Source organism: Canis lupus, chromosome 18 (genome assembly GCF_003254725.2).
Source record: "Canis lupus dingo isolate Sandy chromosome 18, ASM325472v2, whole genome shotgun sequence".
NCBI classification, from domain to species: domain Eukaryota; kingdom Metazoa; phylum Chordata; class Mammalia; order Carnivora; family Canidae; genus Canis; species Canis lupus.
The window spans coordinates 28,056,269-28,071,089 of NC_064260.1; the positions used below are offsets into that span (position 1 = coordinate 28,056,269).

General features: G+C 40.4%; 1 protein-coding gene and 1 pseudogene across 7 annotated transcripts in view; one reads left to right on the forward strand and one right to left on the reverse strand.

Moving 5' to 3' along the window:
* The window catches only part of LRRC4C (leucine rich repeat containing 4C), a 1,155,306-nt gene that overhangs the window by 431,785 nt on the left and 708,700 nt on the right, over window positions 1-14,821 (forward strand). The window lies entirely within an intron of this gene.
* LOC118351441 (ATP synthase subunit d, mitochondrial-like) lies at window positions 3,483-3,969 on the reverse strand (annotated as a pseudogene).

The window sequence follows — 14,821 nt, forward strand, 5'->3', positions numbered from 1 at the left end:
ATTGCAAGGGAGAAACTTTTCATCTCTCATTGATTTCACAACATTCTTGGATATGGATTGTCAGAGGCTTTTACTGTCACTAAACGGTGGTAAGGATGGATTTAGGTTTTATAAACTTCCATGTACAGTAAGGACACTTGAAATCATACTTCTAAAATATAGAAGCCACCGAATGTTCACGAATGTTATTAGTTAGCCTGTGGTCTATACTGGGAAAAGAATGATGCTAATGGTAATTATAGAACAGTTGCCTTCCACATAGGCCAACTGTAATTTAAGCCAAGAGCTGGTTTGCCAAAATTGTATAGTCTTGGAATTCTAATTCATTGATTCATTCATGCATGCATGTACTTATTCATTAAGTGATTACTTTAGATATATTTTGAGAGATTAATATTAGGTTCTGGAGTTCAAGTCAATGAGGCTGACGTGTCCTACCCTCAAGGAATTTATAGTATTGCGGGAAAGGCTGACAATAACGGTATATTTATGAGGGAAGATACTGGGTGTCTGAGAATATATGGGAAAGGAATCCAATCTAGTGTGATGGTTCAGGAAAGGCTCCCCTGCGTAGGTAACTAAGCTGAGAACTAAGAATGAGGGGGAGTGAGTCAAGTCAAACATTAGGGGTTAGAGAGGAGAATGTGCAGATTATTCCAGGAAGAAGGAATACCATACTGAAAAATTGAAGATGTGGTTAAATACAGTGAATTCATGGAAATGAAAGAAGCAGGGAATAGCTGAAATGAAGGGAGTGAAAGGGAAGAGGTGCATGAGATAAGGTGAGACCAGGGTTTATCAGTCTCAGCACTTTGACATTGCGGGCTAACTAATTCTTTGTTGTGAGAAAGCTGTCCTAGTAATGTAGAATTTTTTGCAGTATCTAGAGGTTCTGTAAACGAGAAACCAGTGCATACTCATGACCATTACTATAAAACTAACTCCAAACATTTGCAAATGTCCCCTGGGGTACAAAAATCTATGCACAATTAAGAACCAGATGGTAGGATCAATGAAGAATCAAAGCCTGTTCTGGGCTGCCTTGTCATAGCCTTGCTAGGAATTTAGATGTTTATTTTTGGGACAGTGGAAAACCTAGAAGAGTTTTAAGTTGGAGGATGATATAAGATTTACACTGAAAAAAAATTGCTTGGATTATAAATGTGAGCCTGTGGATTATGGAAAGATAAGAGGATTTGGGATATCAGAGAGGAGACCAATGCAGTAGTAAATGGACAAAATGATAGTAGCTTGGACTAGGGAGATGGGGAGAGAGAAATGAAGAGATTTTAGAGCTGTCTCAGAGATAGAAAAGGCTGAACTTAGTGATAGATGCAATGTGGGCACTGGGATAGGAAAGAAGTAGGTGCCCATTCCCATGCCTTATAACAGATTTCATTGTTTGTCTTTTACTTCTCCACCTTTCTCCTGTACAAACTTTATTCTATTTTATGCTTTCTCACAGTCTTTCCAGAATGCTCTCTGCATCCACTTGGGTTTCTGACGTGACCAATAGATAGAAATATCAGCATATTGTTAGTAATAGGCCCTAGAATGGGAAAAAAAAAAAAAAAAAAAAAAAAAGATGTGTTTGTCAGGAGAGCAATGACTGAGTTGCATTTGGGATTTGATAAGTTGCAAGGGGCCTGTGAGATGTCCAAATAGAACTACAGAGCATTAATAGAAGACTGGCTTGGCAATGTATACACAGAGGCACGTCCTCCTTGGCCCCTAATTAATGGACCAGGGAAGAACTGGTACAGTCCTGAATATGTTGTAGTCACTGTGTCCCCTTAGACAATGACTTGGACACCATGTAGAAAATATTTGGTAGAGAGAGAATGGAAAGAAGTCTTTTGCCAGACACTCTAGATATACTGGGAAGGAACCAAGTTCAGTAGTGGATATTTGACACCAAACTAGTGGTATATGCACATCCCAGACTTGGGAATCTGAATCAGTAATCAGTGCCTTCCTGGTTTGGTAAAATGATCTCATCTACGGGGATGATTTGCCCCACAGTCATCCAGTCCTTCCTGGAATCCTTTTCTACTTCCTATTTTATCATGCCCTAAATTTTATAATTGGAGAAATAAGCAACACTCCACTAAATCTGTGCCACTCCATTACATTTCACTGGATGTTGAGCTGTCTATGAGCTGGATTTTGAAACATTGTAGTTGGCATCACTAGTTTTAATTAGTGCCTTTCTCCACATCCTAAAGCTTCTCCCTACCTTATTTTCATTGTGGACTGTTTTTGATAACCAATGGCATCATGCTGGTTACAGACGTTTTGTGACTGGTGTGCACAACAGGAATGCTTTGCTGACCTGTCAGATAACTGAATATGCCCTCAAGCCAGGATCTTGTTTTCTTTGGAACCATTGTTTGTTAATATTCAAGGGCCCCATAGCTGTTTTATGAGTGATTAGAATGGGAAATCTGATAAGACAATTCCTCCAATAGCCAAGGTAAATTAGGAAAGTAGCAGATATAACGCTGATTGTCAGTTCACCTCTTGGAGTTAAAAAAAAAAAAAAAAAAGAAAAGAAAAGAAAAGAAAAGAAAAAAGTCTCTTTCCCCAATCTGTTTTAGTTGCAGAAATGTGGGAAAGCAAAGTGAGAGGTGATAGCATCACTTTCATTAAACAAATGCATATGGGATGTCATGTGATAAAAGATCCGTGAAGAAATATGATCTGAGCCAAGGAGCATATAATTGGCTGGATGGCTCTGATCTTCTTTCTGAGTGAATGCATAGTGATTGATGCCATTCAAGTTCATGGAGGGCTTTACAGTCCCCACATTTTTAGAATCCCTTTGAAAACCAGCAACTTCCTAGATGAGACACCTCTGTCCCTCTCAGTAGCTGTAGTGGAGACTGTGTATACCCTAATATCTTTGGTTCAAATCCGCAAGTACTGAAGCACCAAGACATTTAGGGAGTTTGCAAGGTCAAGAGGCATAGTATACGCAGCCTCTGGAATCTGTCTGCCTGGATCCAAATCCCATCCAGCTCTGCAACCTCTTTATGCCTCACTCTCCACATCTGTAAAATGAAGATGACAAGAATACTTCCATTCCATCGAGTTGGAAGATGAAGTGAGTTCACATATGTGAAGCATCCTTGCCACACAAGAGATGCCATGTTGAGTTTTCTATTGTCATGGAGGCAGGGCATATATGCAGTCATAATACAGTGCAATGCCAGAACAAAGTGCACAGCAAACAAGTCACGGAGAGGTGGGGTTACTTTACCCCATCACATAAAGCAGTGCTGGCGCTGGGTTTTATAGGATGCAGAATTTACCATGTTGGCAACTAGTGAAGAGAGCAGCCATAGAAATGGAACAGCATTTGCAAAGATGTAACAGATCAAGCAGCATGGCATTTCTTCTTTTTTTTTTTTTTCTTCTGTATCATTATTTTTAATGTCCAATGTTTATAGTATGAGGGCCAGGGCTTTCTCCCCAACTCAAGTTTATACATTTTTGATTGGCTTGTGAGGCCAATAGGGATACTTCTTCTTGTCTAATTTGGTTTCTGGGAAGTCTTCATTCAGGTCCTCAATGGTCATCCGATCAAATGGAATTATGTTCTTCATCTTCTCCAGCTCTTTTTCTTATTCTTCTATCTTGGCCTTTGAGAGAGACAAAAACTCAGCACAGCTTTTCACATCTTCTTTTCCCTCAACATCCAACCTGGACAGTGTATTTATCCTCTGGCACAGGAACCTTCAGGGCATTAAACTTCTTGTCAAAGTCATCTACCAAGTAAGGCTTTGCCACATTGGCCTTGTAATAAGCAGAGTCAATAGCTGGTGGTTTCTCAGGAAAAGTAGACAACCTGGAGGTAAGCATCTCATTCCAAGATTTCAGGGAGTTGGCAATGGCCTTCCAGTTTGGGGGTATGATCTCCCCAAAATCTACCCAGTCAATGGCTTTTAGAGCAAGTTTTCACCCAGCCATCTTGAGATCCTTCACCAACCCCAGCGGTCCACACTCCACAGTCCAGCATGGCATTTCTGATGAACTATGAAGACTTTGAACAGGATTTCAAAGCTGTAGGTTGTGAGGTAATGGGACACACAGCAGAATCTATGGACTGTAGGGCCATGCTTAACATATCAAAGAATTTGAACTTTATGGTGAAAGGATAAAGATTCTAGTTTGTAATTGTTCTAGCCTAGGGATTATATTGTAATTTATCTTGGCTTTATTAATTTATTATTTATTAATAATAAATTAGTTTATTAATTTATTATTTATTATTTTTTATTAATGTTTATTAATCCAACATTCACGTTAGCCTGATGCTGCAAGCATTAGGCACCAATTTAATGGTCATAAACGGTGGTCACCGAACGTTGAGATTCATCAGCTCCTGAAGCATAATACTGTGCTGGAAAGAGAAATGTACTGAACTCGGAGCCAGAAGGCAAAGAAGATCTTCATCTGGTGGAGACTAAACTAAATAAAATTCAAGAAGTAGAATGATTGTTTGTAAGCAAAAGTCCCCCTGAAAGACAAGAATTCATGTCAAATTTATAATTTATAATTAAGTCGATAGTATTTCTTGAAATTATATTTCTCCAAAGACCCAAATTAGCCCTCAGCATATCAATGTATTCTATATTGGATGAAACAGAAAAAATGCGAACACTATAATGAAAAAAAAAACACTATAATGTTCACAAGTACAGAAATAGTAATAGATCCTTTAGAGTAGCTCAGTTATTTTTTTAAGATTTTTTTATTTATTTATTCATAGAGACACAGAGAGAGAGAGAGGCAGAGACACAGGCAGAGGGAGAAGCAGGGTCCACACAGGGAGCCCAACATGGGACTCGATCCCAGGTCCCCAGGATCACACCCCGGGCTGCAGGCTGTGCTAAACCGCTGCACCACCAGGGCTGCCCTAAAGTAGCTCAGTTATTAATAAAACTCTTCACCAGGTGTTCAAGTTATAGGCCTCCTGTTGGGGCTGGTTGACCTCCATGGCCTTGACGGGCCCTGAAAATTCTCCAACAGTGACTCAGAGAACACTGAGGGAGTTAGGGGGGTAGGGTTCCATGCTCCCTAGTCCATCCTGAACTCAGCTGTAGGGACTCTTATCTATTGCGTATGAGAAGGCCGCCTAAATAGTTGCTTGAAGAAAGGAGGTGAAGCAGAAAAGGTTTTAAAAACCAACAGTTGGATTGAGTCATTTCCAAATGTCTTCCAAATTTAAAACAATTCTAGTTCCAGTTTTCATCTCTGCTCCAGTAGCCCTTGAATTCCTCCGGCACTAGCTGTAATGCTAAACTCTGGATCTTTTTCCCAGTAGAAGAATTCACACGTATTTTAAAAATAATAAATAAACCAACCTTCTGTAATTTTGGCTCATTTGACCATATTACATTTTCCAGATCCTTCCTTTGGCTAACTCCAATGTCTTTCCCCCCTCTCTGCATCTTTCGTGTTCCAGGGAATTCTTAGACCTTCTGCTGAGGTCCCGGAGGCAGCTTTGGCTATCCTCCTGGATCATCTTAGGGTTGCTTCGAGGAAAACAGTTCACATCTCTAGACAAGGCACTGTTTTGCTTTCTCTGTTAATTTTTTTTTAATTTCTTTCTTGCATCTAAACAATAACTTGTCTTCTTGTCCTCTTACCAAGCAGTTCATCAACTTAAGTGAGCCCTGCTTTTTTTAGCAGACACCCACAAAAGCTCAGTGAGCATATAACAACAAGCATCTATTGGTTTGGGATCAGCTGGAAGGTTATGCTGACTCTGACCCTCTCATTCACATGTTCAAGGTTGGATGAATGTTGGCTGGTATAGGCTGGCTTCAACTGGAGGATCCAGGAACTTGGGTCTCTGCCCTTCCTGTCTCATTCTCTACCACCTTCACCAAGGCATGTTCTCCTGACACAGAGCCAGAGGAACTCTTGAGGCATAAGTTTGGAACTGGCAGACTGTCGCTTCTGTCTCATTCTAGAGATCAAAGCAAGTTTCTTGGCCAAACCTCGTCAGAGTGTGGGCAGGTCACCCCATCCACAGGAAGGCACTGCAAAATTATAGAGCCAAGGGAGAGTCAAAAAAACAAGCCTCTTATTTCTAGGTTTCTATGCAGAGCACTAGGAGGTATTATGAGCATCTCTCAGGATTATGTAAAGTGTGTAAATGCATTGTGTCTGTAGAAAAGTGCTGGGGAGAATGGGGAAAATCTTATTACTTTTGCTCATACGGTTTTGACATCAACCATACAGTAGAAATCAAATCTCTGTCTGATTTGTTTAACCTTTGCATTTACAATAATACATGGCTAGATATAGCAAGAGCGCGCAACCTGACATATTAACTCTCCACACGTAATGATTAAGGACGTTCAGAGGCTACCCGATGTGCTAGCACTTTCCGAAGATGATAACCAGGTTCTGAGTCATGTTAAATTAAGCCGCTAAGTCTCCTCCCCCTTGTGTCTATGTTTATAAAAATGATGAGGCCATATTTTCTTATAGCTCTGTCGACAGACAACCTGTAAGTGTTCTCATATTTGGGCTCTTCTCTATGACTTTGAAATGGCTGAGATACCTTGAATTTAGAGAATTTTGTTCTGTAGCAGATAACAAAAATGTAAACATATTTGTATGTATGTACATATAAATATAAACATATGCACACATACGCACACTTATGTAAATGTACTCACATGCATATATTCATATATGATGTAAATGTATATATTATAGGCTGTATACATTATTTGACCCGTATTTAACGTTTATAAAATACTTTCACATTCATCTCCTGAAGAATCTGCCCAGAGAGACGATCTGCTCAGAGGAGGACCTCCAAAATTGTTGACTGAATGAATCTACTACGACTCTCATTCATTTTCAATCAACACGTATTGATTACAAGGTTGAGGTCAGATTCTACAGTCCAAAATATACTCGTTCTGGGAGTTGTTTAACCACCAGGATTCAATTTTTCTATCTATAAAATGAATGTATACTTGAGAGTTCAATATGTTTATGCGTGTAAGTTACTTAGCACACTGTCAGGCACCGAATAAGTTTGAAGAAAGGGAAAGGAAGAGGAAGAAAGCAAAAAGAAGAGAAAAATGTCACCAACGGAAACATTGGTGGCAACAAAACCTAGAGGGAAATTCCACTGGAGAAGCCTTGTGTGATGAGAGTGTCCAAGGGTCTGATGCCGAGTCTGAAGGGTGGATGCAAAGTGCATTCAGGGAGGGCGGGATGGGCAACAGGTAGCTCAGAGAAGGAAGGCAGGATCAAGGTGCATGACTACGGAGCAGCCACTGCAATCCGGTTTCAAATATGGGAATGGACAGTAGGCCAGAGAGCCATTGATTAAGCAATAATCCACACAGTAAGTAAAACAGATGGGTGCCTACAGGGCCTGGCAGTGGCCAGGAGAGCAATTGAGTCACTGGAGTGCATTTTGGAGGGTGGCAACCTGACCAGAAAGAAAATTCAGAGTGGAGTATGGGCAGGATCAGGAATCTGGCAGCACTGGGGACAATGGAAAAGGATTTCTCAGTTCACATATGAACTACTGAATACATTTCTGTGCTTATTATGCACTCTGTAAAATTCTGGGCTACAAGTGATTTTCCTCTGTTTCATCGATGCCCAGGAATGCTGAAAATAAAGCCACCACCAAAGCAAAACAGTAACAAGGCCTCCTGTGCCAAATCCTGTGTCCCAGTGACTTCTTTCCTGTTCCCCCCACAACAGACTTGGTGTTGGATATGACCATCATTGTTTCAACGAGTGAGGGAGGTGAAGCCCGGAAAGTAAATTCCCCTACATCAGGCCACGCTGCTTAATGTGTTGAGGAAACAAGGGAGACGGAAACTTCTCAACTCACAGCCCTCAGCCTGCCTGCTGCCTTGAGGTCACGAAAGGCATATGGGGAGAGTCTGAGAAAGTGAAAGTAATTTACCCAAAGTCACACAGCCAGGACCTAGAGACTAAGTTTCATTAGTGCCAGGCTTGCAGAACTTGGGCGACGGCCTCAGGGTCACCTTCAGCGTAGCGGGAGAGACACGGACCCCGAGAAGCTAACACAGCTGTGGCAAATCGAAGAAAGCAGCGTCTGGTTGAATAGTGAATTTTAACAAATGCAGAGTAAACACAGAGATAAGAAACAAGTGTACTTATGTCTGTGGAGAAGAGGCAGGGCTTAGTTAGCTTTTTGGGTCTTTTCTTCCCTTTACTTCGGCATTTCCATTTTAATTATCCTTGGACACTTCCTGGAGGAGAAGGTCTTTAAGAAAAGTACTTTCTTAAGCACACACTTCTCTAGAAACTACAGTCATTTTACTGAGGACCCTTAAACTCTAGCAGTTTTGTATGCAAAGCACCAGCCCCAGAGCATCTTTGCTTAGGTCTCCTCCGTGACCGGTGAAGAAGAGACCCGTGTCAGAGGCAAACGTAGACCAGGTCCCAAGTCCTCTGTCCCTGACAGACCTTAAGAGTTTGACCGATGGTAGGGCCCCATCTGGAAAGTTTCTCTGCTTTCCATCCCATCCCCGGCAATAAGAGAATCCCAGGTGAGTTGGGGGGCAACTTGGACTTCTCCAGCTCTAACTCCTCCTCTTTCTTCAATGCCAGTCTGTAAACTTCAAGGATTTTCTCATTCTCTAGTTCTTAAAACATATATATGACTGCAAAAACATTAATATGGGTAAAGTGTACATAAGGTGCTTTAATGCAGTATTGTCCTGTGTTGCTTTTGGTTAAGGATGAATCTATGACATCCCCGTTGCCATGCACCTACTCTAGGGCATCTCCTCTCACAAATACTTCTATCAGACTCTAAACGCACAGACTAGCTCTTCAAAGGCAAAGTCAGTGGTTTGTTTTTGTTTTCTTTTGTTGCCGTTGGTTTGTGTGTTTTTGTGGTGATGGTGGTGATTCATTTCTACCACTTGCAGCTTCTCAGCACAGCATCTGGGGTGTCTGGTCTAGAGCAATCATAGAAATGCCAGCTTCTCTGCTGTGCGTCAGGCCCTAACCTAAGCGTCTTGCCTGTGTGGTGGCTTTTTATCCTCATGGTCTTCTTATGAGGTACATTCCACCATAGGCTGATTTTACAGATGAGGAAGGAGCTGAGATGCATTAAGGAATAGAGGTAGGTATTTGTAGTAACTCTCGTTGACAGATGGGAAACCTAAGGCCCAGAGAGGTCAAGAAATGAGTCAAAACCACAGAGTTAATAAGTAGAGGAACTGAAATTCAAACCCAGACATTCCCCCTTTTCATTGATTTCTAAGGATTTCCCAAGTATTGGCATTTCTGCATTTTGTGATAATAAGACTGAGAAAACATTGCCTGTCACATTCCTTACAGGTAGACAAGCCACCCCTGCGTATGCCTAAGTATGACCGAACACTTAAAGATACAATTTGTGTAAAAAAAAAAAAAAAATACTATTTGTGTGTGTGGTTCTCTCTCAGAATGCCCCATATTTCTCCATTGTTTGCTTAATGATGAAAAAGTGTTTTTGAGCTATGGTATTTCGTGGAACCCTGCATGCTTTTTGCGAGCAGAGCTGTACTCTTCGGAAGGAGGATTCTTTTCTAAGTAATGTATTTCCAATTGTATATTAGCAGTATGCCACAAACAAATAATTATTTATAGTTTGCAAAAACCCTTTCATTTTCTATCGTCTCCAATGATGTTGAAGCTGTATCTTGAGGTAGGCAGGGGAGGACTTATCAGTGGAGTTCAAAGCTCATCTCTCCTACTCACTATATGACATTAGGAAGTTGTTTAATTTCTGTGGGACTCACAAGAATACGCACACTGGTGTCTGAAATAATCTATTCCATTTTGAGTTTTGTATCATCGATGAGACTTATTTGAGAAATTAAGTTCATGTGCGCAACCAGAGCTCTGTACACACTCGGTCTGTACCTGTACGCCGCTACCCAGAATAGTGTAAAATTGAAAGACCTAACAGATGTTTACTGTGGTGGCATTGAGCGATTCTGAAAGTATATTAAGGAAGGCCATCAAACCTGTGTGAACATGGCACAACGTTTGGTGAATTTTTGTACATCAATTAAAAATGGTGATAATCAGAATAATAATTGTGGACTTGGAAAATTAACCTCCCTTGATGCCTAAAATAGCACTGTGATTATTCCGGGCAACCAACCTATTAATCTTTTGCATTTGTAAAAAGTGGCGAGGTGCATCTTCCTTATCACACAACTGAGCATATCGGCCTCTCTATCCTGGAATAAGTCCGCATAGTTTAAGTTCAGAATTAAGTCTTAATAGGTTTACTCTGCTCTTCAGTTTGCTAATAAGGCCTGTTATTTTCTTCTTCCTGGCCTGTTTATCTCACATAGTATTCCTGCAGCGCTGTGAGACTATTTCCAGCTACCACCTCAGAAACAATGAGTTAATTAATTAGAGGCAAAATGAACCTGCCCAAAAGTTCATGGTGACTTTTTAGAATTTAGCCAAGTGAGTTGTCTCCTGTTGGGATAGATGGGAACATACATAGAGCTTTGTATCTGTTGAGGATCAGAGCAACACCCTATATATTTGCAGAAGGATTAAAGTCCCTTCACTTAGCTGGCCTGGCTGGTGTATCTTAAATGCTTTAACACAGATTTAGTCGGGTAAGTTATTTGACCAAGAAAACACAGAAAAGGGACTTTATTGACCTTATCAGAATTTGAATTCCTTGCCCTGGCTGAAGGTTTTTGTTTATTACAGCAGATTATTATTCTGGATACACTAAATCTTGGGTCAGGGGTCAGCACACGGTTTCAGTAAAGGGTCCTGTTTTAGATTCCTGTTGCTGTAACTCATAAACGTAGTGGTTTAAAGCAACACATCTGTAATCTGATTATTCCAGAAGTCAGAAATCTTAAAATCAGTTTCACTGGGCTAAAATCAAGCCGTGAGCAGCCCTGCTTTCCAAACTCTGAAGACACTTGGGGAGAATCCATGTTCTAGCTTCTCAAGGCTGCCTGCATTCCTCGACTCATGATTTCTTCTTCTATCTTCGAGGCCAGCTGTGTCTCATCCTTTCTCCTTTATGGCTTCTGCATCTGCTGTTGCATCTTCTCTCTTTGACTTGGATTCTCTTCTAAAAGACTCTTGTTATGGTTCACTTTGTTATGGTTCACTTAATCACATCTGCAGAAATACCTTATACAATATAAGGTGATGGGTTCTGAGACTCTTCTACGGGACATTACTCCACCTACCATAGGCCAGTTAGTAAATATTTTAGGAGCCGCTAACCTTGGCTGTAGCTAATTTGTGAACAAAAGGACACAGCTGTGTCCCAATAAAACTCTATTGACAAAAAAGAAGCAACTGCCAGGATTTGGCATGTGGGCTATAGTTTGATAGCCTCTGCTGTAGACACACAACATCTTGTATGAATCTTCCTAAAAGATATTTCCTGTAATATTTTATGAAGTAAATAAATAGGCAGATAGATAAACAGTGGTTTAGAAGACTTCCTTACAGATTTTTGAATTTGATGTTCGAAGAAAAACTCATAAAATAGGATTTTTTTTCTCATATTCATTCTTTTCACAGCTTCTAAATTTGTTTTCCCTTTAAATTTATTTATTCATGATAGTCACACGGGGGGAGAGAGAGAGAGAGAGAGAGAGAGAGAGAGAGAGAGAGAGAGGCAGAGACACAGGCAGAGGGAGAAGCAGGCTCCATGCACCAGGAGCCCGATGTGGGATTCGATCCTGGGTCTCCAGGATCATGCCCTGGGCCAAAGGCAGGCGCCAAACCGCTGCACCACCCAGGGATCCCTTCTTCACAGCTTCTAAATCCTGATATCAATGTGAAATGAACTTTTATGCTGTAAGTCCTTCCTCTTCCCGTAGATCCTGTAGAGCCACACTAGTACGGATGGACCCTGGAAATCACTATTGACTTCCTTTATATTTTTGTTTAATATAGAACTGTCTTGAGAATAGTAATGCCTATTGATAGACCAGTTATGCATTTTTCAAAAGGCATGAAAGATATAGGTAGGAAGAAATTATGGAATTGGTATTAAAAAAGTTTGCTTTCACTTTATTTCCTAAACTCCGAAACCTAAAAGTTTGGAACACAGCACAGATAGATACCGCGGAAGAACTGTTTGCAGCCCACTTTTTTGCCTCCTCCTATCAAAATGGAGACTTAATGTTTCAAGCAAAGTGGAACAACTCATCACTTGTGCTAATCATCTTTTGATCCTTGCCATGTGAATAGATTCATGATCTGACATTTGCTATTCTAGTCACAATAGCTCTTGTCTCAGCAATTCAATTTTCAGTGTCTCATGAATTTAATACCTGCTCTTCTGATAAGAAGACTTGTAATAACTTATACAGCTGAACCTTTTCCAAATTTCCTGCTCATCTTAACCTTTCCATCTTTCCATCTGGGTGTAGAGGATGGCCGCGTGAAAAGGCAGATTTATCCAACATACTTTTCTCAAGCGCTACCATGTGCTAAAGTTGCAGTGTGACCAAGACACAAGGCTTCAGATGCATCTGAGACGTGACAGCTTCAGTTGGATTTAGGGAGAAAAATAGGAAGCCACAGGCAAAGAACATGCATATACTCTAAGCTGTCTGAGGACCTGCCCCAGAGGAAAGGGTTATTATCTGCTTTTCCTTTGAATCTCTGAAGCTGGTTTTCATCACAACAGCACCCTCTAAGACCTAGCAGCAAACACCCCCGTCTCTTCCTCTTCCAAAATCTCTGCTTCTCTTGGGTAAACAGCCAAGCTTCAGAATCTAACCTGAGAGACACTCCCCATCTTAGCAAATTTGCAGGCAACTGAGATCTGCCTTCAGCCCAGTGACTATATGCAAATTCTCTGACCTGGGTGACCAACATCTTAAGCTTTCCTCTGTGCTAGAACCTGCCCTGTCAGGCAGATATTGCAAAGGGAAATATGGAACTTAAGTCCCAGGGACAGATAAGGAACGATCAACCATCTCATGCATCTAGAGGCCAAATTATGTTATCAAGCCACCAAATAATCCTTTGACCTCCCCAAAGAATAGTTCCAGAAGGATTAAACTGTAATTATAGAAAATTAATTTTATGCCTTGTTCAGGTCAATGTCACTTTAGCTGGAGAACAGTTAAATATATATACACATACACACACACATATACACATATACTTATGTTTATATATATGAAACTATAAAAAAATAAAATAAAACTATAAAAAAATATTTATAAATATTTTATAAAAATAAAATATTTTTATAATAAAAATAAAATAAAAGTAGCAATTATAGAATAAATGCCACTTGTTCAGATCAATGTCATCACCTGGACAATGCTTTGGATATATATGGGTATGTACGTGTGTATGTATACATATATGTAAATATATTATATCATATATATATATGATACACATATATGTCTACATATATGAAACCACAAAATAAAATAATAACTAAAATAAAAATAATAAAAGTAGTAATTATGGAGTAAACATGCCTATAAATTCAAGTTTATAGTTCTTCTAATAGAGAGTAAAATTTGAAATCGGCGTTATTTTTATTTTATCTTGGCTATATGTCAGAAAGGAAACCTGAACACCTATAGAGGTTTGGTAATAATGCTTTTAAAAAGATTTTACAATATGATTTTAAGGTACTTTTAAAATAAATAGTATAATCCAGAACAACTTGTAGTAAGAACTCTGGGAAAGTCAATCTGCCCCCTCCTTCTACGTCTTTCCTTCTTTCAACTCTTATTTATTTTACACGTCTTTTTTGTTGACTTACTAGGCATTGGCCCTTGTGAATACTGCAAAAATAATTACCATCATTACCTTTGTTCCTTATTAAATATAGAAGTCACAAAAAAAAGCACGTAAACTTAAACAAAGCCTGAATGTCTGTAAGATGATAGCGCTGCATATTGCTGTGTATTTACTCATCATCTCATAACGGACTCCGAAGCCGTTAGAAGAGCCATCACGGGGCAGATGTGCTTAGACCTTCTCAGCATTTGCTTGAACGTGACACACTTTTGCTAGAGTGCTGTGCTCACTGACAATTTTATGAGAACAGATCGACTCAAGAATGAATTAAAAAATAAAGTGCAGGGTAACAGTCTTGCAAACTGCAAATACCTTTTAAAAATGTTTAAATCTAGACACAGAACGACAGTTGTCATTTCATCATAAAGTCTGATACATACGCTCAAACACAATTAAATTCAACGAAAAAAAGTAATAGGTTGGAGGCTTCCATTGTGTTAAAATTTGGCATAACAGAGAACTGATTATGTTTATTGATTGGTGATGCATTTTAATACTGAATATTGCACATAAAATAGATTTTTTGGTCTTTTTTTTTTTTTCTCTTCTTTTTTGATTTACCTAGGATGACCAACCGTCTTGGTTGGCCTGGGACTTCAGGGCTTTGGCCGATGTTCCAGGGACGTGGAGGTTTTAGTGATAAACCTGGGAAGTTCTGGGTGAACCAGGATGAGTCGGTCACCTGTGTGACACAACTGAACCAGGTAGTTACACGGGAAACAGTCTTAGAAGCCAGTGTGCTAAGCTCCACGTCCTTAACGCGGCTGTCGTGGTCTGCAGCAAGTTCCCCCGGTCCCCGGGGTTCGGCTCGGCCGGGCAGTGGGATTCTGTACGAGGCCTTTGAGAGAACGGATGCTCGTGGCCGCCCAAGTCCAGGTGCATCAGAGTCAGCTCCGTGCCAAGGCTCCCGGGGTGCCAGGGAGAGCCAGTGCCCCGGGGCCCGTCTGCGCCAGCCTCCGCCCGCCCCGAGGTAGCAGGAGCCACGGCC